Here is a 25414-nt window from a genome sequence, read left to right on the forward strand (position 1 = left end):
AGTGGGCCAGGTGGGCCAAATCAGCCAATTAACTTGCAAATTGGGAAGATTTGGGCTGTATGGAGGGAGATAATTAAAAAGAAGCTCATCTGTGAGAGAACGAGTGGGGCTTCTATAAAGCAGGAGACTGGCAACAGAGCTGGCAATGGATGGGGTGGGGGGGAGCCTGCAGTCTCTCTCCCTAATGTAAGGGAGAAAGAAGGAGGATAGGAAACCATGAGGAAGGGTTTACCTAGTAGGCCTAAGAGAGAGGTAGTCCAGGGAAGAAAGCAATAAGGTTGGTGAGGACCCAGACCTTAACTGCTTGCTATAGGGCCTTAGATTGGAACCCAGTGCAGAGGGCAGGCCAGTGTTCCCCTGATATACACTGCAGAGTGGTACTTCTTGGGAGCAGTGAATGGGAAGACTGTCTGAGGCCTGGTCCACATTACGCTGTTAAACCGATTTTAACAGCGTTAAATCGATTTAACGCTGCACCCATCCACACTACACTGCTCTTTATATCGATTTAAAGGGCTCTTTAAATTGATTTCTGTACTACAAAACGAGAGGAGTAACACTAAAATCGATATTACTATATCGATTTAGGGTTAGTGTGGACACAAATCGATGTTATTGGCCTCATTATTTTACAGTAGCTACCCACAGTGCACTGCTCCAGAAATCGACACTAGCCTCGGACCACGGACGCACACCACCGAATTAATGTGCCTAGTGTGGACGCGCACAATCGACTTTATAATATCTGTTTTATAAAATCGATTTAAGCTAATTCGAATTTATCCTGTAGTGTAGACGTACCGAGTCACTGCAGGAGTGACATAATCAGGGCAGCAGGCATGAGGACTGCTTGTGTAGAGAGACTTGGAAAGACTTCCCCAGAAGGGGAAACACAGTGTGACCTGGCCAGTGGGCCAAGTCACAAAGCAGCTGTACTGCGACTCTGTGAGCATGAGAAGAGTGAAATGGTGGAAGAGAAGAGAAGGGCCACTGAACTGAGCAGATCTCATTGCCAGAATTGCCAGAAGGGGGCGCATCCAGCAGCAAGTACACCCTGACAATACCTCAACCCAGTGAAAATGTAGTGTTACTGCCCAGTCTTGGACCTTCCACAGCTGCTGGATTTGGCTCCAAACATATTGGAGAAATTAAAACAAAAGTGCCTGATTGTTTAACACTTGCTTATTCCTGCAGATATCATCTTTGACGCAGTGAAGAATAGGGCCATTTAATAAAGTATGAAAAGTGTATTTGCCTCTTGTTGCACACTGCAATGTTACTGAAGTTCAGTCAAGCCCCATGGGAAAGGCTTGTGTGCTATCCTGAAACTGTGCCAGAGTCATTTCAAGTTGCTTCTGTACACAGCACACTTGTTTCTGGCAGAAACACTGTTGACTGACAGAGTAAGGTATTAGCTGGACTTGTGAGGAACAATGCAGAAAGACAAGTTAAAGCACCAGGCTGGGTCTCAGGAGATCTAAATTCAAATCACAACTCTGCCACACATTGAGTACATGACTTTGAATAGAATCTTTCTATGCCTCAGTTTAATCATCTAAAATGGGGCTAGATACCTCCCAAAGGGATCCCCAATTCAAAGACACTATGCTTTTTCTCTGGAGTATACGGACCTAGAACGCTACAGAAAGTTTCTCTTAGACACTGATGTCAGCACCATGTCACTGAGGATTATTGAGAAGATAAAGTTCCTTTTATTGACATTAGCTTCAGGTGACAAAAAAAAAAGGCACAGAAGTGTCTGTACAAGCAAAAGTAAAGAAAACAATCATCACACCTTGAAAATATGATGGTGAATAACAATACTTAGCAAGGAGGACAGGAAAGAGCATCTATCCTCTTGATCTTATTCTCACACTACATTTTTAATTGCAGAAATGAAAGAAATGTCCTTTCACAGGGAAGAAAACAAGACTACACATGAATAGAAACCTACCAATTACAGTCCACTAATATTATATCCAGCAACCACAGAAGAGTGATTAAAGAAGCCAAACAACACCTACAGCAAAACAAAAAACAAAAACACATTAGGGTGAACTAAGATCACCTCACCTGTGACAGTGTGCACAGCTAGTTGGGCAGGTAGTCAGCTTCCAGAGAGAATGAGAAGGAGCACAGAATACAAAATAATGAGATGTTCAGCTTTCAAGTGCTCTGAGGAAAAGGGCTTTTTGTTAACAATCAACATTTGAGTATTTTTTTTAAGTTTTTGCAAGTGCAGCAAAGCACTGCATTTCCAAAGTGCTTTTTCACCCAACTTTAAGCAATCATTTCTATGGGCAGATAATCCATGAAAACTTAAAAGTGAATAATTGATTATTTTACAATCGGAGGCAACGGAGTCATTTTAGACCAGGGTTTGGCAACCTGCGGCATGTGTGCCAAAGATGGCACATGAGCTGATTTTTAGTAGCACTCTGCTGCCAGCCGGGGTCCTGGCCGCTAGCCCCGCTCAGCCCGCTGCTGGCATCAACGGATGGAACCCGGGCCGGCAGCAGGCTGAGCAGGGCCAGCGGCCAGGACCCCACTTACTTCTGGTCTGGGGTTCTGTCTGCCACCCCCACTGCCAGTCTGGGGTTCCATCTGCCGGCCCCTATAAATGTAAAATTTATTACTGGCATGCAAAATCATTTATTTATAGTAATTTAAGAGGACTTGGCACACCCCTTCTCAAAGGTTGCAGACCCGTTTTAGAATTTCACATGGACTAGCAGAACAGCATCGTGAGCTTAGATGGCAAAATGGCTAGAGAACCCCAGCTTCTCCAGCAGTTGGCGTCTTTATTGACTTGTTCCATTTTTAGGTGGATAAAACAAAGATGAATTCTTGAAGTGAGCAGTTGCCAAGTCTATGAGAATTTCCTTCTCTGAGACAATATGAGCTAAGTTATGGCAGCTTCTGAATAGGGGCACTAGGAAGGAGAGTGAAGAGGGAGCTTCCTTTCCCACTCTATATCAGAGGCAACAAAATTACTGCTGCCTGCCCTCCAGAGGCTTAATGCGTGAATGCTCTGAAGCTTACAACACTGCCTCTAGTGCACACCACTCCAAAGAGATTATCGCTAGGTGAAGGTTGGGTATATGCCCCTCCTGTGCACCAGCATGCAGGACTGTACTAGAGTGACACTGCCCAACTAATGAAGCCAGATTTCCTAATTGGTGCAACACGAAGTATAGAAAAAAAAATTCTGCTACATATATCGCCCCATATTGTGTACATGGAGTTGTGTCTACAGACAATAGGGCAGCAATACTGAACCAAGTTTTGCTCTGCTCCTATAGAAAGAAAACACAGCCATTACTTCACCATTGTAAGATTCTTCCAGTTATATAGGACTTTAGTATTTAGCATAAAAGTGAGCTATTTCCTATTCCTATCTGGGGACTGGTCTAGACTAGAAACTTTTACTAGTATATTACGGCTGCTTAGGGATGTGATTTTGGTCACATTTTTATTCTGAGAAAAGCCATTGTGCAGACGCAGGCCAAAAAAAAGTCACTTTGCCAATATGGCTTCTTTCCTTTGGGGAACTAGCATAAGCTATACTGGCAAAAACACTTTCATATCAGTATAAACTGTGACTATAGTAGCAGGGTTTGATGTTATAGCTATATCAGCAAACCTTTTCTAGTGCAGACCTGGCCTAAGATGACACCAGACAACAAAGTATTTGATCAGCTAAGTCACTGAACTGACAATTTACAGAATAAAAGTCACATGGCTACAAGTACCATGCGCTGAAGAGGACTATTCTGACAACCATCTACAGTATCCTTCCCTAGAATGGCAGCCACCTGGAGTCCTGTATTCCAGTTTCCCGTATCTTTCTGCTTATGTTCACTTTTCATTATGATCATCATCTCCCTGGGAGTGCCACAATGAGAATGACAAAGATGCTGTGGAATGTAGTAGCATACTTTTAGGTCCCTGGCTTGTTACTGAACGTGTGCTCTTCTCACAGGACTGCATAAAAGTTGTTAGCTAGGAAGAGGTGAAGAGAACCTTTAGTTCTAAAAGACTGATTTTAAATGCAGTTGCTCCGTCCCTTTAAAAGAGACTCACTCTATCATTTAGAAGCTTCTCATTATTTGTAGGACCCAGTCACAAAGGGCTTGATCCTGCAAACACAAGTATATGAATAACTTTAGCTAAGTGAGTAGCCCTAATGGAGTAACGGGGCTTTTCACATGCTTGATTGGTTGCAAGATCAGGATCATAGTTGTTCCACATGCAGAATTTCCATTCTCTGAGTACCTGTATATGGCCTTCATAATGTCTGAGCAACTCACTGAGTTCCAATCATAGATCAGCTGTGGGATAGAACTCATACAAAGTTGTGGGAGTGGAATCATAGAAATTTAGCACTGGAAGGGACCTTGATAGATCATCAAGTCCAATCTCCTGCACTGAAGCAGGACTAAGTATTATCTAGACAATCATTGACAGGTATTTTTCTAACCTGTTCTTAAAAACCTCCTATGTCAAAGATTCCACAACCTCCCTAGCTAAGTTGTTCCAGTGCTTATCTACCCTTACAAGTTAGGCAGGTTTCCTAATGTCTAATCCAGTGTTTCTCAAACTGGGGTCGCCGCTTGTGTAGGGAAAGCCCCTGGTGGGCCAGGCCAGTTTGTTTACCTGCCCTGTCCGCAGGTCTGGCTGATCACGGCTCCCACTGGCTGCAGTTCATTGCTCCAGGCCAATGGGAGCTGCTGGAAGCAGTGGCCAGCACATCCTTTGGCCCGTGCCACTTCCAGCAGTGGGAGCTACGATCAGCCGGACCTGTGGACGGGGCAGGTAAACAAACCGGCCCAGCCCAGCAGGGGCTTTCCCTACACAAGTGGCGACCCCAGTTTGAGAAACACTGGTCTAAACTAAATCTCCCTTGCTGCAATTTAAGCCCATTGCTTCTTGTCCCATCCTCAGGTGATTAAGGAGGACAATTTAGCACGCTCATCTTTATAACAAACTTTTATGTACTTGAAGATCATTATCTTGTCCCTACTCAGTCTTCTCTTCTCAGTCTCCCAGGTTTTTTCAATCTTTCCTCATATGTCATGTTTCTTTACTCATTTTTGTTGTTCTCTGGACTTTCTCCAGTTTGTCCTTCCCGAAGTGTGGTGCCCAGTACTGTACACAGTACTCCCGTTGAGGCCTTCTCATTGCTTAGTACAGCAGAAGAATTACTTCTCGTGTCTTGATTACAGCACTCCTGCTACTACATCCCAGAATGATGTTTGCACTTTTTTTTTTTTGTGCAACAGTGTTGCATTGTGGACTCATTTAGTTTGTGATCCACAAGAGCACCCCTTCCGAAGCAGTCATTCCCCATTTTGTATTTGTGCAATTGGTTATTCCTTCCCAAATGTAGCACTTTGCACTTGTCCTTATTGCATTTCATCCTATTTATTTCAGACCATTTCATCAAAATCATTTTGAATTCTAATCCTGTCCTACAAAGCCCTTGCAACCCTGCTCAGCTTGGTATCATCTGCATATTTTATGTGTACTGTCTACACCATTATCTAAATACTTTATGAAGATACTGACTAGAACCAGAGCCAGGACAGATCTCTGCAGGACCCCACTCAAGATGCCCTTCCGGCTTCACTGTGAATCATTGGAAAACCATACTCCCAGAGAAGTTATCAATCAGTTGTGCACCCATATTTTAGTAGGCTCATCTAGGCTATATTTCCCTAGATCATTAATGAAAAGGTCATGTGAGACTATCACAAGCCTTACTAAAGTTGAGATATATGACATCTGCTACTTTCCTCCTATTCACAAGGCTTGTTACCCTGTCAGAAAAGAATATTTGGTTGGTTTGATGTGATTCGTTCTTGACAAATCCATGTGGACTCTTATTTATCACCTTATCTTCTGGAGTAGCCATGACCACTTCTGTTCCAATCAAAGTCAGTGGCTACTTCAGTGTGAGCAGTATTGGGCCCTAAGTGAATTTGGGGGCCAATCTAAAATCCCCTGAAATCAATGGAAAGATCCCTGATGGATTTTAATAGACACTAAGACTCCAAAACACTGCAAAGAGTGAAAAACACTTTTAAAAATCTCCATGCACAATGCCCACTAATCAAATAAATGCCCTCCACCAAAAAAGACTGTAATTAGAGCTGATCAAAAAAATTGTAAGTATATTCATAGATTCATAGACTCTAGGACTGAAAGGGACCTCGAGAGGTCATCGAGTCCAGCCTCCTGCCCTCATGGCAGGACCAAATACTGTCTAGACCATCCCTAATAGACATTTATCTAACCTACTCTTAAATATCTCCAGAGATGGAGATTCCACAACCTCCCTAGGCAATTTATTCCAGTGTTTAACTACCCTGACAGTTAGAAACTTTTTCCTAATGTCCAACCTAAATCTCCCTTGCTGCAGCTTAAGCCCATTGCTTCTTGTTCTATCATTAGAGGCTAAGGTGAACAAGTTTTCTTCCTCCTCCTGATGACACCCTTTTAGATACCTAAAAACTGCTATCATGTCCCCTCTCAGTCTTCTCTTTTCCAAACTAAATAAATCCAATTCTTTCAGCCTTCCTTCATAGGTCATGTTCTCAAGAACTTTAATCATTCTTGTTGCTCTTCTCTGGACCCTCTCCAATTTCTCCATATCTTTCTTGAAATGCGGTGCCCAGAACTGGACATAATACTCCAGTTGAGGCCTAACCAACGCAGAGTAGAGCGGAAGAAGGACTTCTCGTTTCTTGTTTCCAACACACCTGTTAATGCATCCCAGAATCACGTTTGCTTTTTTTGCAACAGTATCACACTGTTGACTCATATTTAGCTTATGGTCCACTATGACCCCTAGATCTCTTTCTGCCATACTCCTTCCTAGATGGTCTCTTCCCATTCTGTATGTGTGAAACTGATTGTTCCTTCCTAAGTGGAGCACTTTGCATTTGTCTTTATTGAACTTCATCCGGTTTACCTCAGACCCTTTCTCCAATTTGTCCAGATCATTTTGAATTTTGACCCTGTCCTGCCAAAGCAGTTGCAATCCCTCCCAGTTTGGTATCGTCTGCAAACTTAATAAGCATACTTTCTATGCCAACATCTAAGTCGTTGATGAAAACATTGAACAGAGCCGGTCCCAAAACAGACCCCTGCGGAACCGCACTTGTTATATCTTTCCAGCAGGATTGGGAGCCATTAATAACTACTCTCTGAGTACGGTTATCCAGCCAGTTATGCACCCACCTTATAGTAGCCCCATCTAAATTGTATTTGCCTAGTTTATCGATAAGGATATCATGCAAGACCATATCAAATGCCTTACTAAAGTCTAGGTATACCACATCCATCGCTTCTCCCTTATCCACAAGGCTCGTTATCCTATCAAAGAAAGCTATCAGATTGGTTTGACACGATTTGCTCTTTACAAATCCATGCTGGCTATTCCCTATCACCTTACCAACTTCCAGGTGTTAGCAGATGGTTTCTTTAATTACTTGTTCCATTATCTTCCCTGGCACAGAAGTTAAACTAACTGGTCTGTAGTTTCCTGGGTTATTTTTATTTCCCTTTTTCTAGATGGGCACTATATTTGCCCTTTTCCAGTCTTCTGGACTCTCTCCCGTCTCCCATGACTTTCCAAAGATAATAGCTAGAGGCTCAGATACCTCCTCTATTAACTCCTTGAGTATTCTAGGATGCATTTCATCAGGCCCTGGTGACTTGCAGGCATCTAACTTTTCTAAGTGATTTTTAACTTGCTCTTTTTTTTTTTGTCTTCTAAACCTACCCCCTTCCCATAAGCATTCACTGTGTTAGACATTCCTTCAGATGTCTCAGTGAAGACCGAAACAAAGAAGTCATTAAGCATCTCTGCCATTTCCAAGTTTCCTGTTACTGTTTCTCCCTCCTCACTGAGCAATGGGCCTACCCTGTCCTTGATCTTCCTCTTGCTTCTGATGTATTGATAAAAAGACTTTTCGTTTCCCTTTATTCCCATAGCTAGTTTGAGCTCATTTTCTGCCTTTGCCTTTCTAATCTTGCCCCTGCATTCCTGTGTTGTTTGCCTATATTCATCCTTTGTAATCTGACCTAGTTTCCACTTTTTATATGACTCCTTTTTATTTTGTAGGTCATGCAAGATCTCGTGGTTAAGCCAAGGTGGTCTTTTGCCACATTTTCTATATTTCCTACCCATCAGAATAGCTTGCTTTTGGGCTCTTAATAGTGTCCCTTTGAAAAACTGCCAACCCTCCTCAGTTGTTTTTCCCCTCAGTCTTGATTCCCATGGGACCTTACCTATCAGCTCTCTGAGCTTACCAAAATCCGCCTTCCTGAAATCCATTGTCTCTATTTTGCTGTATTCCCTTCTACCCTTCCTTAGAATTGCAAACTCTATGATTTCATGATCGCTTTCACCCAAGCTTCCTTCTACTTTCAAATTCTCAACAAGTTCCTCCCTATTTGTTAAAATCAAGTCTAGAACAGCTTCCCCCCAGTAGTTTTTTCAACCTCCTGAAATAAAAAGTTGTCTGCAATGCAGTCCAGGAACTTATTGGATAGTCTGTGCACCACGGTGTTATTTTCCCAACATATATCTGGATAGTTGAAGTCCCCCATCACCACCAACTCTTGGGCTTTGGATGATTTTGTTAGTTGTTTAAAAAAAGCCTCATCCACCTCTTCCACCTGGTTAGGTGGCCTGTAGTAGACTCCGAGCACAACGTCACCCTTGTTTTTTACCCCTTTTCTCCTAATCCAGAGACTCTCAACACTTCCGTCTCCTATGTCCATCTCCACCTCAGTCCAAGTGTGTACATTTTTAATATATAAGGCAACACCTCCTCCCTTATTCCCCTGTCTATCCTTCCTGAGCAAACTATACCCATCCACACCAACATTCCAGTCATGTGTATTATCCCACCAAGTTTCAGTGATGCCAACAATGTCATAGTTGTATTTATTTATTAGCACTTCCAGTTCTTCCTGCTTATTACCCATACTTCTCACATTTGTATATAGGCATCTAAGATACTGGTTTGATCTTGCCTCCCAGTTTTGCCCTGACCCTCCTTTCTCTCTGCCATTATAGCCCATGCTCCCTTTCGTTTCTGACTCATCTCCTAGGTCTTCATGTTCCCCAGTTACCTGTGGGCTTTGCTCACCTGTCCCCATGGAACCTAGTTTAAAGCCCTCCTCACTAGATTAGCCAGTCTGTGTGCAAATAGGGTCTTTCCCCTCCTCGAAAGGTGAACGCCATCTCTGCCTAGCAGTCCTTCCTCGAATAGCATCCCGTGGTCAAGGAAGCCAAAGCCCTCCTGGCGACACCATCTTCGCAGCCAGGCATTCAGCTCCATGATGCATCTGTCTCTGCCCGGGCCCCTACCTTTGACAGGAAGAATCAAAGAGAATACCACCTGCGCTCCAAACTCCTTCATCCGTACTCCCAGAGCCCTGTAGTCACTCTTGATCCACTCAGCATCACACCTCACAGTATCATTTGTGCCCACATGGATGAGTAGCATGGGGTAGTAGTCAGAAGGCCAGATAATCCTCGACAATGCCTCTGTAACATTTTGGATACGGGCCCCGGCAGGCAGCATACCTCCCGAGATGAAATGTCAGGGCGACAGATGGGTGCCTCCGTCCCCCTCAACAGAGAGTCTCCAACCACCACTACCCTACGTTTCCTATTTTCAGTGGTGGCAGCAGACCTTCCAGCCTTAGGGGTACGAGGCGTCTCCTCCTTTACTGTAGGTAGTGATTCCTTCTCGCCTGTATCAAGAAGAGCGTAATGGTTACCTATTACCACGGCGGGAGGGTTCACAGCAGGGGTGGAGCACTGCCCGCTGCCAGAAGTAACCAGCTGCCAATGTCCACCCTGAGCCATCTCCTCCTCCACCAGTGGTGTGTCAGCAGTCCTGCGATCTGGGACAGCTACCTCAGCTGTCTCCACATGGACACTGTCCAGGAATTGCTCATGGATACGGATGCTCCTCAACCTACCCATCTCCTCCTGTAGCTCTCCCACCTGTGCCTGAGAGATTCCACCAGTAGGCACCTTTCATATTGGATGCCCCCGCCAGCCTGGATATCAGTAAGTGGAAATTGCAAGTTACAGTCTTTGCAAAACCACACCAGAATCTGGGTAGAAGCATCCATGCTCTGGTGCTCTGTCTGGCTACAGGCGCAGGTGGAGGAGACAGAAGCAGTGCTGCCACAGGTGTTGCAGGTCTTCCAAACCATCGTGAGCCTCTCTCTGTCAAACTCCCTCTCAAACTCCAATGTCTGCAGCTCCCTGTCCGCTCTGCTCTGCTTTAAAGTGAAAGGATTTGGATGTAGTTTGGTTTATAGGTTTTCAAGGGACTAACGGATCACAGATAGGACCGACAAGGGACCCCCCACTCCCTTCCCACTCCCCTTCGAAACTCCCTGTTAGCAGCCCCTGGTCGCAAAGCTCCCTGGTCGCTTGTGCGCGGCTTTATAAAGCCCTGGCCTGAGTGAATGCCCCGCCCACTGGTTAAGGCTCAGCCAATTACCAGAGGCTTCTAGCTTTCAAACCTTCCTTTGTAGCTCAGCCTCCAACTGCCAGCTACAGCACACGGTCCTTCAAACAACCAAAACAAACAAACAGACTGACAAACACAAGCTCAGCACACAGCAAGTAACCCCCACACACAAACAAACACACACACTGCAGACAGTCACTTACCCCACAGATGCTGTATTTGCTCCTCCTTCACCTGGAGAACTCCCTTCCACAAAACAAGTTTGAAAACATGAAGAATTCTCATTTTCATTTGAACTTCCTTGAATTCTGATGAAAAGACGTTTTTATGGAAGAAGGACAAAACAAAACACCACCACACAAAACACACTTTCCCCCTTTTCCCAGGGGTGAGGAAGGAAAAAGAAAGAAAGCTGGAGTCCCACCAAAACTAAAATAAATTTAAGGGGAAAAAATGAAAAATTCACTGAAAATGTCTAACAAAACTAACTCATTTTATCATGAAAAAAATTATTTGCACAAAGGCCTTTTCCATCAAAAAAGAAATTTGTCTATGTCCTAACAGATAAAGGACAAAAATCTGGTATTAGTAAGCGTCACAGACAGACTACTAAATGGCAGTTTTTAATAAGGTAACTGACTTGTTACACACCTATCAATAATATGTAGGGTGGGAGGTAAGGTGTGAGATCATGGGGAACTTCAAGTTTAGTGGTATATGCTGAACCAGTACTAAATCATTCTTGGAATTTCTAAATATTACAGATGACAATTTCCTAACCCCAAAAGTGTTGCATCTACCTCATCTTAACAGGTAACAAGGAACTGATCACAGAACTAAAAATTAATGGTCACTTAGGTATAAGTGATCATGACTTGATCACATTTATAATGTGCAAACTAAATAAAAGTCCAGACCATAACACATCTACTTGGAGCTTTAAAAGGGCTAGTTTCACAAAGCTGAAAAGTATTATGAGCCAAATCAGCTGGGAAGAAGAATTTTAATCAGAAAAATGTGAATGCTACTTGAGATTTGTTTAAGAATACTTTGCTATGTGCCAAAAACACACCATCACACAATCAAGGAAGGCCATATTGGTTAAAATATCAACCTGGTTTAGAGGGGGAAGTGACCACAGGTATAAAATATTTATTTATATATAAACAAATGGAAGAAAGGGGAAGTTGATAACAATATAAATCAGAAGCCAGGCATTGTCGAAAATTTATAAGGAAAGCAAAGGGACACAAGGAGAACTCTATGGCCAGCAGAGTTAAGGACAACAAGGAGGACATTTTTTACGTATATTAAGAACAAAAAGAATATTAGCAATGGTATTAGTCCATTGCTAAATGGAAATGGCAGAATTAATGTGTTTAGACTTTATGAGGCATTTGACTTGGTACCACAGGAACTGTATACAAATTATATAAAATTAACATAGCCAGCCTTTAATCCATTTAATATGTGCCATCTGATGGGTCTCAGAATGTAATATTAAACAGGAAACCATCATCAAGCACGTGGGTTTCAAGTAGGGTCCCTCAGGGTTCAGTTCATGGCCCTTTGATATTTAACATTTTGATCAATGATCTGGAAGAAAACAAAATCAAGACTGATAAGATCTGCAGATGACACAAAGATTGGGGAAGTAGTAAATAATGAAGAGGACAGATCACTGATGCAGAGTGATCTGGATCACTTGGTAAGCTGGGCACAAGCAAACAATATGCATTTTACTATAGATAAATGTAAACATATACACCTAGGAACAAAGAATGCAGGCCATAATTACAGGATGGGGGACTCTATCCTGGGAAGCAGTGACTCAAAAATATTTTGGGATCATCATGGAACACAAGCTCCTATTTGTGGCCAAAAGGGCTAATGTGATCCTTGGATGCATAAACAGAGGAATCTCAAGTAGGAGTAGAGACCTTATTTAACCACTGTACTTGGTATGGGTGCAACCACTGCTGGAATACTGTGTCTAGTTCTGATGTCCGCAATTAGAGAAGGATGTTGATAATTTGGAGAGGGTTCAGAGAAGCGCCACAAGAATGATTACAGGATTAGAAAACAAGTCTTTTATAGTGATAGACTCAAGGAGCTCAGTCTATTTAGCTTAAAGAAAAGAATAAGGGATAACTTGATTATAAACTGTAAGTACTACATAGGGAACAAATATTTGATTCAATCTAGCAGAGAAAGGTGTAACATGAGCCAGTTGCTGGAAGTTAAAATCAGACAAAGTCAGAACGGAAATAAAGCATACATTTTTAAAAGTGAGAATAACTATTGGAACAATTTACACCAAGGGTTGTAGTGGATTCACCATCACTGACAAATTTTAAATCAATTTGCATTTCTGAAAGATATGATCTAGTAATTATTTTGGGGGAGTTCTATGGCTTGCATTACACAGGAGATCAGACTAAATGATCACAGTGCTCCCACCTTCTGGCCTTGGAACCTATGATGCATAACCAGCTCTACCTAAAGTTTATACAGAACAGGAGTCAGATCCAAAAATCCAAATTGCTATCAAATCACTAGGCTAGCACCGAGAAAGCCAAATAGATTTTTCATTTTTCGCTTTTGAGTAAGTAGCACAATCTGAGCTTGATTGACATCTTCAAAATGTAGAAAAATATTAACAGAGTGAAAAGAGATTACAAATGGGACAGCCAACCTTTATTCCTGCTGTAAGGAACCTCACAGTTTATTTATGCGTACAAATGAAAGCTACTAAAAGTATGATTTATAGATGACATTAAATTGGGAGGAAGAAAAAGTTAAAAAGCCACCTTACAAAGGATTTGGATCATTATACACTGTAGGTGGGCCTAGAAGACAGACAAGGCAGATAAGTAAATGAATGTCAAATAATATGATGAGTATAGGAGGACTTATTACAATGTCATTGACTGAAACACCAATCTTCAGAGATGTGCTCTTAGAGGAGATAAGTGACAATATGCTACTAGACAGGCCAATGGCAGAAAAATATTTCCACTTTTAAGTGGTCTGATGGTACCTGAATTTTGGCCAGATACCTGCTAAAAATCACTATTAAGAGCAAGCTGCTATAACAGAGGTCAGAATGCTGGAGTATATGCATTAAATGGACTATAAAACATATAGAAAGTGTCAACGTATCAGTGCTGAGACATCACATATGGTGACTAGAGCGGGGGTAGTAAATCATGAATAATTTAGCCTCTCTCTGTTTGCAAAATACCAACAAGCAGAATCACGATTTCCTCACATTTACTGTATTCATCATTTGAAGTGATAAAAATTTGTTATTGCAATTTAGGTCTATAGATGGATCACAAATTTCTCTGCACATATTCAATATCCAGTGGTAATTAGATGGGATTATCCTCCTAAATCAGGTCTTTCTTTGGGTTCTTTGACTGGATAAGTGTGTGAGCAATTCTACCAAATACTTGCCTATGTAACTCAAAATTATCTAATTTTTCCATGAAGGTTTGTGGTAATAAAACTAGATTACACTAATATGTGGATAATCAACATTAAAAGAGACACTAGAACAGCCAATCCAAATTAATATATAGACTACAGCAAATAATTGCAAAAAATGTTAGCGTTAACATGTATATAATGCTGATAGAGATTACCATAATAAAGGTAACAATGCTCTACTTGAATAGGAATTAATAGCACAAACATTGGGGTATTTGGAACTCTGAGAATCCTAACATTAGATAATATTTTCCATACACATTTCTAATATTTTTACGGAAATAAACAGATTCCATGTTATTAACCTGACTGAAGTTTTCCAAATTGTAGAAGAGGGTCAGACAAAGCCTGTCCATATTCAGACAAATGATAGCAAAGGAAACACTTGGGCAAACATGTTATTTCATAGTAAGTGTGATCAAGATACATACAATTATGGAAAAAACATTTTGCAGCTTACCGCTATTGATAAACATCAGGGTGAGGGAAGAGTTTAAAATTCAGATTTAGTCAGTAAGAGGCATACTAAGGAAAGGTGAATATGGCAACCAGCAAAGAGAGAGGATTTCATTTACACCAAATATTTAGTTTAGTTAAGTAGCAATCCTGGGGTACTGTTTGATTCACAGAAGCATCCTCCAGCTGCCCTATGTGCCTGTGGGCCACAAAACTGCTAAGAATCTCCACAGTGCAGACATATGCACTCAGCATGCCACTCCCATCTCAGCCCCACCCCCTACACCAGGGTTTGTGAACAGGGTCATTGCAAGGCAACTTTCCAGCATCTTCTACAATGCCTATGCTGGGAGAACCCTACTCCAGCTGAATCTGGAAGTTTCCGAATCCCTTTGTGCCCCTTTGTCCTTTCACCTGGCATGAAGGTGTCAGAGCAGGGGTGAAGATTTTACCAGTTGGCTTTATTTTTCTTTTTTGAAAAAAGGAAAAGTTTAGATGATTAGAGATGAAATAAAAGACTACATACATCTGCATTAGTACACATTCATATTGCTGAAAGTTACTAGCAAGTTACCACAACCCTCCTGGTACCAAAGAAAGAACACATCTGTTTTAGCTATTTGCACTTTTTTACTCATGAAAAGTCAGAATGAACGAAAATTAAATAGCGAACATCTGATGCAGAAAGACTTAGTAATCTTTAGTAAATTTAATTCATTCTTATGCCTCCTACGCTCCTAGTTATTTCACTTGTTCTAAAAAGGACTTATGTGAAGAGACAGAAGTGACAAATGTATAATATGCAAGAGAAATTCAGATGTGTCATGACATATAGGGAATAAACGTACTATAATACAGAACTGCAGTTACATTCACAATCATACTGTCACCTGATCTGTGATGCCTAAGCCATGAGATATTTAAAGAACCATCAGCCATAAGCATATAATCCTCTCTACAGTTACAAAATATTAACCACAAAACAGAGTAACAAAGTCTTGAGTTAGCCATAACTTCTTATATTGCAGCCTCATATACTGACTAGACCATTACAGAGATAGGAAGATACAAATTCATAGTGAAACACTGAATTCTCCTAAAATGGGCACACATATGACATGTTAAACATTTTTGTGCTAATCCACTCTGAATATTTAGTATTTAAAATCCCTTAAAATCTCCCATGTCTTACTTGGACAGGAAGGAGGTTTGGTGAATGCACACTGGGTTGCAATATACCATAAACATGTTATCTCGGAGAACACTTGCTTTTACACTGTCTGATGCACACCCATTTCTCAAATTAGTCCATTTATTCATTTCTGTCTTTCACCTTTGAAATGGAATTGGAGCGTGTCACCACTACAAAACTGCACAAACATCATGCCAAGAATGAAAAGCAAAATTTGGCAAAGATTGGGGAACAAAAGCATAAAGCTAACTTTGAAGCTGGAGGGGGGGTCTCATATTTTGCATGCATTTCCACCAAGCGACTGCTGTTATACCACATGTGAAGTTGAAAATATGACTGGCAGAGCCATATTCACTGTTCTGAACCTATAATGGCTTTTTCCTCCAGATGTGTCCTTGTGAATACCAAATATTTAGGCATTTCAGTAATAAACCGGGGAGATATTTCAGTAGAGGAACATCAACACCTATGAGACCATTAAAGTGTAAAAAGAGTTATTAGAAAGTGAAGAGACAAGAGTCATGAAGGTTACTCATCCCAAGCGAAGGGCAGAACATTATAAGTCATCAATAAAATAGAAGTTGGATGTACACAGGCTTATTTCTTTGCTCCCCTCATTTGAAAGTCATCTTGTCTTAAGTTCAGTAAAGAAAACAATGTGAGCCCTGTGAAACAGGAAGGAAGTGTCGGATACCCAGTCTTTTCCAAACTGGCTCATTTTGTGTCTGTGGGAAAGAGACTAATACCTTAAAAAACTTGAGATCTTTACGAATTAAGGGAATATGAAATTATTATTCCTCCAGGTTATAACCAAGGAAAGCAGCAATTTTTATATGTGCTGATCTATAAATAGATCAGCACATTCAGTACGGACATGATGTACTGGATAAAAAACAAACAGCTGTAGCTGGCTAGGAAGCAAGACTATGAAGGCAAAAATTGGGACCACTTAAGATGTAATGAGGTGCTGCCTTGGGAAAAATACTGTATTAATAAAAGTTAGGTTCAATCTTCCACATAGCCTTTTCCTGTGCCCTGATGTTCTTCAGTGCTAAATGTACCTATTGAAGGAGCCAACCTGCTAGGGCTATCTGGTAACGTTCCACAGGCAATGCTGCTGATGGCAGAAGATAGGTTTATTACAACATGATAACAGTCTAAAGTAATCTGTCTATGATGGACATGTAATGCTCCTAGGTATAATTCATTTTTTCTGCTATCTGAAATTTCTGCAATATTACCAGCCTTTGGCAGGAGGCAAGAGAATATGAATCCTATTCTGACCAAGAAATGCCAAAGAAGCCTTAAGCAATAACACAAAGGAGAGAGAGAGAGAGAGAGAGAGAGATAAATACAATGAAATACAGTCTAACCAATTTTAGAGTGTGTTTGCTGAACGAGGGGTGCTAAAATGATGAAATGCAGATTTGTATTTTCACTGACCATGTTGACATAGCAATATATTGGAGAGTTCTTGCAATGCTGTGCATCAGCCTTGTGTTTAGAGATCAGATGGCTGTAGCGAGGCGCTCTGGCTCCCAGCTGCACCTGAGAGGGCCAAGCCACTGCAGCCTCCAACGTGGACGGAGTCACCGCCGCCCATTCCCGCCCCCCGGAAGTCAAGGGGCAGGACAGGAAGTATAAAAGCTCAGCCCCGGAGCTCACTTGGAGGTCAGCTGCCGAAGAGAACAGACGCAGGTGGCCGAGCTCCCCGTGCCCGGTATCCTGAGGAGCTGCCAGAGCTTCCCCATGCCCGGTCTCCTGAGGAGCTGCTGGAGCTTCCCTGTGCCCAATCTCCTGAGGAAACCATGGTCTGGGACCCACCAGAAGATGCCGGCGAAACACAAGTACCCAGAGAGGGGGAGGTCGGAAGTGGCCCGGGGGTAGCCAACCCTGGTTTGGTTCCCGGAGAGCTTGAACCAATGTCAGTGTGTGGCGGCCAGGATCCCCACTGACAGCAGCGAGTCTTGGCGGCTGCTAGGGCCTCAGGCTGGAATGCAGTGGAGTGGGAGGGCCTGCATTCCCCCTGTCACCCTTCCAAGGGTGGCAGACTCCCTCTCTCACTGGCCTGAGGAGGCTTTTCTATTGGGCTTATAGAGACTATTTGTTTGCTCAACCCCTGCTAAAGGGCCTGAGCTCTGAACTGTTTATTGCCCCACCCTGACCAAGGGCCTGGGCTTATAGAGACTATTTGTTTGCTCAACCCCTGTGTCATAAACAGATAGCTAAGGGTTAATGTTCTTTTACCTGAAAAGGAGTAACCTGAAACACCTGACCAGAGGACCAATCAGGAAACAAGACTTTTTCAAATCTGGGTGGAGGGAAGTTTGTGTGTGAGTTCTTTGTTTTTTGTCTTGTGTCTATCCCTCTCGGCTATGGGAAGGATTTTTCTGTTTCCTGCTTTCTAATCTTCTGTTTCCAAGTTGTGAGTACAGAGATCATAAAACAATAGGGGTTATTGTTTTTTTCTTTTGTATTTACATGTGTGTAGTTGCTGGAGTGTGTTGAATTGTGTTCTTTTGAATAAGGCTGTTTATTCATATTTCTTTTAAGCAATTGACCCTGTATTTGTCACCTTAATACAGAGAGACCATTTTTATGTATTTTTCTTTCTTTTTACATAAAGCTTTCTTTTTAAAACCTGTTGGAGTTTTTCTTTAGTGGGGAACTCCAGGAAATTGAGTCTGTGCTCACCAGGGAATTGGTGGAAGGAAGAAATCAGGGGGAAATCTGTGTGTGTTAGATTTACTAGCCTGACTTTGCATACCCTCTGGGTGAAGAGGGAAGTACTTGTGTTTCCAGGACTGGAAACAGGGAGGGTGGCGTCCCTCTGTTTAGACTCACGGAGCTTGCTTCTGTGTATCTCTCCAGGAACCCAGGGAGGGAATACCTAGAAGGGAGAAGGGAAGGGAAATGGTTTATTCCCCTTTGTTGTGAGACTCAAGGAATTTGGGTCTTGGGGTCCCCAGGGAAGGGTTTTGGGGGGACCAGAGTGCCCCAAAACACTCTAATTTTTTGGGTGGTGGCAGCTTTACCAGGTCCAAGCTGGTAACTAAGCTTGGAGGTTTTCATGCTAACCCCCATATTTTGGACGCTAAGGTCCAAATCTGGGAATAGGTTATGACACCCTGCTGCACAGTCTGAGCTCTGAACTGCTTATGGCCCCACCCTGACCCAGGGCCTGGGCTCATAGGGACTATTTGTCTGCTCAACCCCTGCTGCAGAGTCTGAGCTCTGAACTGCTTATTTCCCCGCCCTGACCCAGGGCCTGGGCTTATAGACTATTTGTGTGTTCAACCCCTGCTGAAGGGCCGGGACCATGACCTATCTGCCATCGGTAGCAAGGCGCCCTGGCTCTCAGCTGCACCTGAGAGGGCCGAGCCCCAACGCCGGACGTCTACACGTGGTGCCTTCTCTGAGGTGTTCCGCCCAGGGTGTGGGCACGGACTCTCGACTCCGGCGAGAAGGGGGCTGGGGGAGAGAGAGTCCCCTCCCGGGAGATGGACCTGTCACACCTCCTTGCCCTCGTGACTGAGAATCAAGAGCGACAGCAGGTGGCCCAGTCGCGGCAGCAGCAGGAGCAGCAGGCCGCCCACCTCCAACAGCAACAGCAACTGGTCGAGTATCTGGGAACCCAGTGTTGATTACTGATTACTCTCGCCCCTTGCTCCACCAATATGGCCACCAGGTGCCCGTTATCTACCGGGTAATGAGCGTTGGGGTAGGGCGGAGGTTCGATCACTGGATGCCCTGGGGGGGGTGTCAAGTGCCCACGGGTAGCGACGGAGAGCACGCAAGCAATCACTCTTAGTGTTTAAGAGAATAAGGGTTTATTAAATGAATCACAGATAATGATAAGGGAGAACACGATCAGTTACATCTGGGGCTTACAACACACTACCAAAGCAAATAATACAAATACTGCAATTACAAATAAAAGCTGGCCCTGGTATTTTTCTAAGTCCCAATAGTTATCTAAATCATTCCAGGGGTTAGTAGAAGTGATATTGGTGCTATTAGTAATCATAAGTGCAGCAACTAATTTCCCTAAATAAATTGTGAGGCTTAACTGATCCCCCTTGCTTTCAAGAGTTCCTGGTTGTCATAAACAGATAGCTAAGGGTTAATGTCTCTTTCACCTGAAACACCTGACCAGAGAACCAATCAGGAAACCGGATTTTTTCAACTTTGGGTGGAGGGAAGTTTGTGTAAGAGGTCTTTTGTCTGTCTGCCTGTTTCCTCTGAGCTTTGGAGAAGTACTTTCTACTTTCTAGTCTTCTGTTTCTAAGAGTAAGGACAAAGAGATCAGATAGTAAGTTATATGGTTTCTTTTCTTTGGTATTTGCATGAATATAAGTGCTGGGTGCTTTGATTTGTATTCTTTTTGAATAAGGCTGTTTATTCAATATTCTTTTAAGCAATTGACCCTGTGTTGTATCATCTTAATACAGAGAGAACATTTGTATTTTTTCTTTCTTTTTTATATAAAGTTTTCTTTTAAGACCTGTTGGAGTTTTTCTTTACTTCAGGGAAATTAAGTCTGTACTCACCAGGGAATTGGTGGGAGGAAGAAATCAGGGGAAAGCTGTGTGTTGGATTGCTAGCCTGATTTTGCATTTCCTCTGGGTGAAGAGGAAAGTGCTTTTGTTCCAGGATTGGGAACGGAGAGGGGGACTCACTCTGCGTAGTTTCACAGAGCTTGTGTCTGTGTATCTCTCCAGGAGCACCTGGAGGGGGGAAGGGAATCAGGATTATTTCCCTTTGTTGTGAGACTCAAGGGATTTGGGTCTTGTGGTCCCCAGGGAAGGTTTTTCAGGGGGACCAGAGTGCCCCAAAACACTCTAATTTTTTGGGTGGTGGCAGCAGTACCAGGTCCAAGCTGGTAACTAAGCTTGGAGGTTTTCATGCTAACCCCCAAATTTTGGACGCTAAGGTCCAGAATCTGGGAATAAGGTTATAACATGGTGTGCAGCGGTGGGATATAGACAGAATCCAGAAGCCAGTAGGAATATTATATTTTTCTTTTCTCTGCTAAGGGCTTTTTAGCAGAGAGAAACAGTTTGGTTTTAAAAGGGAACCAGAGAGAATTTTTTTTTTCTGCTCTCTAGCAGTTTGTGGTTTGCATATTAAGCGAGAAGACTGTTAAGGGTCTTTTGTCATGCAATAGCCCTCCCATTAGGTGGCAAGTACCAGCACTTATATGCATGCAAATTAAGTGGTTTTTCTGGTTTCCCTTCATTGAACATTAGCTAGAGAGAGAAAAGGAAAAAAGCACTGTTGCTAGGCAGACTTCAGGAGGCAACAGAGAGCCTGCAGTTCAGAAGATAAACACCGGAGGGCACCCCAACACAAGAAAACAGGAACCATGACTTCTAAGGCAAGGATTGACGCCGAAGAACAAATCAAAGACGCTGAACACAGGCGACAGATGGAGATGAAAGAAAAGGAAGAAAGCCTCAAACTGGCAGCCTTTCAAAGAGAACAGGCAGCCCAAGAGGCAGCACACAAAAGAAAACTAGAAGAAGAAGAGGTGGCCCACCGCCGAGAAATGGAAAAACAACAAAAAGAACTGGAAAAACAACAAAAAGAGAATGAAGAGAAGGAAAAACAGAGAAAACATGAACTGGAGATGGCAAAAGCTGGGCTCCATGTGCCAGCCAACCCTAACAACCCGGCGCCAATTATTGCTCCACAGCACAGGAAATTTCCCACCTACAAGGCAGGTGATGACACCGAGGCCTTCTTGGAAAATTTTGAAAGAGCCTGTCTTGGGTACAGCATCCCCGAAGACCAGTACATGGTAGAATTAAGGCCACACCTCAGTGGACCTTTAGCAGAGGTGGCAGCTGAAATGCCCAAGCCGCAAATGAATGACTATAAACTTTTTCAAACCAAGGCCAGATACAGGATGGGGATAACCCCAGATCATGCCCATCGGCGCTTCAGAACCCAAAAATGGAAACCAGAGGTGTCATTTCCCAAACACGCCTACTACATTGCAAAAAACTATGAGGCCTGGTTAACAGGAAACAACATTCAAACCTTGGAAGAAGTGAACCTCCTCATACAAATGGAGCAGTTCTTGGATGGTGTTCCTGAAGACATCACACGGTACATACAAGATAGAAATCCCAAAACTATCGCTGAGGCGGGGGAGATTGGAGCCAAATGGATGGAACTGGCAGAAAGCAAAAAAGCTACTGTCAAGGGGAACGATTACCCCAGGGGGCACACAGACCATAAACCCTACAACCGAGGACAGCCAAAGACCCTACATACCACCCAAGTAAAGCCACAGATACCCTACTCTTCAACCTCACCAGTCTCCAGTAACTCACCTCGGCCCAGTGACCCATCAGATGGAAGATGCTTTAAGTGTAATGAACCGGGACATATCAAGGCCAACTGTCCCAAGAACACCATGCGAGTGCAATTCATTACACCACCATCACACCAAAGATCCCCAGGCCCGGATGCCTCTCAAATACCCTTGGAGCGAAGGGAAAATTTGAGAGTGGGCGGAAAGAAGGTTACTGCGTGGAGAGACACGGGGGCACAAGTGTCAGCTATCCACCAATCCTTCGTTGACCCCAAATTCATCAACCCAAAGGCCAAAGTTACAATTTACCCCTTCATGTCACAAGCTGTAGACTTGCCTACAGCTCAACTGCCTGTCCAGTACAAAGGCTGGTCAGGAATGTGGACTTTTGCAGTCTATGACAATTATCCTATCCCCATGCTACTGGGGGAAGACTTGGCCAACCAGGTGAGGCGGGCCAAGAGAGTGGGAATGGTTACCTGTAGCCAAACCAGGCAAGCTTCCAGACCCATTCCTGTTCCTGAGCCGTCCACAGAAGCCCCGTCTGTGTTACCAGAGACCCAGACAGAGGCAGTGGACCCGGATTCCATGCCTACCACTGAAACAGCCACAGCATCTCCAGTCCCAGGCCCGGAACTGGAACAGCAACCAGCACCAGCAAGTGCAACCACATCTTCAAACTCAACGCCAGAGGGCGCCAGCAAGCCAGAACTGGCAGAAGCAAAAGACAGCCATACCCAAAAGGCTCAGCCAGAGCCTGAAATACCCTCAGGTGCACCAGCGGAGAGCGGTTCACCAGCAATGGAAACAACCCCATCACCTACATCGCTTCCAGAGGGACCAAGCCCAAGTCCACAGTCTGAGGAAAAACTGGTGACCCCAGCCTCAAGGGAACAGTTCCAGGCTGAGCAGGAAGCAGATGACAGCCTTCAGAAAGCGTGGGCGGCGGCACGGAGCACCCCACCGCCTCTCAGCTCTTCAAATCGATCCCGGTTTGTTATAGACCAAGGACTTTTATACAAGGAAATTCTTTCTGGTGGACACCGGGAAGAATGGCAGCCGCAAAAACAGTTGGTGGTCCCAACTAAGTACCGGGAGAAGCTCTTAAGCTTAGCCCATGATCATCCCAGTGGCCATGCTGGGGTGAACCGAACCAAGGACCGGTTGAGGAAGTCCTTCCACTGGGAGGGGATGGGCAAGGATGTTGCCAAGTATGTCCGGTCTTGTGAGGTATGCCAAAGAGTAGGTAAGCCTCAAGACCAGGTCAAGGCCCCTCTCCAGCCACTCCCCATAATTGAGGTCCCATTTCAGCGAGTAGCTGTGGATATTCTGGGCCCTTTCCCAAAAAAGACGCCCAGAGGAAAGCAGTATGTACTGACTTTAGTGGACTTTGCTACCCGATGGCCAGAAGCAGTAGCTCTAGGCAACACCAGGGCTAACACTGTATGCCTGGCCCTAACAGACATCTTTGCCAGGGTAGGTTGGCCCTCCGACATCCTTACAGATTCAGGGTCTAATTTCCTGGCAGGGACCATGGAAAAACTGTGGGAAACTCATGGGGTGAATCACTTGGTTGCCACCCCGTACCACCATCAAACCAATGGCCTGGTGGAAAGGTTCAATGGAACTTTGGGGGCCATGATAAGAAAATTCATCAACGAATTCTCCAATAATTGGGACCTAGTGTTGCAGCAGTTGCTGTTTGCCTACAGGGCTGTACCACATCCCAGTTTAGGGTTTTCACCATTTGAACTTGTGTATGGTCACGAGGTTAAGGGGCCATTACAGTTGGTGAAGCAGCAATGGGAGGGGTTTACGCCTTCTCCAGGAACTAACATTCTGGACTTTGTAAGCAACCTACAAAGCACCCTCCGACACTCTTTAGCCCTTGCTAGAGAGAACCTAAAGGATGCTCAAGAAGAGCAAAAGGCCTGGTATAACAGACATGCCAGAGAACGTTCCTTCAAGGTAGGAGACCAGGTTATGGTCTTGAAGGCGCAACAGGCCCATAAGATGGAAGCATCATGGGAAGGGCCATTCACGGTCCAAGAGCGCCTGGGAGCTGTAAACTACCTCATAGCATTTCCCAATTCCTCACTAAAGCCTAAAGTGTACCATGTTAATTCTCTCAAGCCTTTCTATTCCAGAGACTTACAGGTTTGTCAGTTTACAGTCCAGGGAGATGATGCTGAGTGGCCTGACGGTGTCTACTACGACGGGAAAAAAGACGGTGGCGTGGAAGAGGTGAACCTCTCAACCACCCTGGAACGTCTGCAGCGGCAACAAATCAAGGAGCTGTGCACTAGCTTCGCCCCATTGTTCTCAGCCACCCCAGGACGGACTGAACGGGCATACCACTCCATTGATACAGGTAATGCTCACCCAATCAGAACCCCACCCTACCGGGTGTCTCCTCATGCCCAAGCTGCTATAGAACGGGAGATCCAGAACATGCTACAGATGGGTATAATCCGCCCATCTACCAGTGCATGGGCATCTCCAGTGGTTCTGGTACCCAAACCAGATGGGGAAATACGCTTTTGCGTGGACTACCGTAAGCTAAATGCTGTAACTCGTCCGGACAACTATCCAATGCCACGTACCGATGAGCTATTGGAAAAGTTGGGACGTGCCCAGTTCATCTCTACAATAGACTTAACCAAGGGGTACTGGCAAGTACCGCTAGATGAACCTGCCAAGGAGAGGTCAGCATTCGTCACCCATGCGGGGGTGTATGAATTCAATGTCCTTCCTTTCGGCCTTCGAAATGCACCCGCCACCTTCCAGAGGCTGGTAGATGGTCTACTAGCTGGACTGGGAGAATTCGCAGTTGCCTACCTCGATGATGTGGCCATTTTTTCAGACTCCTGGCCCGAACACCTACTACACCTAAAAAAGGTCTTTGAGCGCATCAGGCAGGCAGGACTAACTGTTAAGGCCAAAAAGTGTCAAATAGGCCAAAACAGAGTGACTTACCTGGGGCACCAGGTGGGTCGAGGAACCATAAACCCCCTACAGGCCAAGGTGGATGCTATCCAAAAGTGGCCTGTCCCAAGGTCAAAGAAACAGGTCCAATCCTTCTTAGGCTTGGCCGGATACTACAGGCGATTTGTACCACACTACAGCCAAATCGCTGCCCCATTGACCGACCTAACCAAAAAGACCCAGCCAAATGCCGTTAAGTGGACTAATGAGTGTCAAAAAGCCTTTACCCAGCTTAAGGCAACGCTCATGTTTGACCCTGTACTCAGGGCCCCGGATTTTGACAAACCATTCCTAGTAACCACAGATGCATCTGAGCGTGGTATAGGAGCAGTGCTCATGCAGGAAGCAACAGATCACAACTTCCATCCTGTCGTGTTTCTCAGCAAGAAACTGTCTGAGAGGGAAAGTCACTGGTCAGTCAGTGAAAAGGAATGCTATGCCATTGTGTACGCCCTGGAAAAGCTA

This window comes from Gopherus evgoodei, chromosome 2 (genome assembly GCF_007399415.2).
Source record: "Gopherus evgoodei ecotype Sinaloan lineage chromosome 2, rGopEvg1_v1.p, whole genome shotgun sequence".
In the NCBI taxonomy this organism is placed as follows: Eukaryota; Metazoa; Chordata; order Testudines; family Testudinidae; genus Gopherus; species Gopherus evgoodei.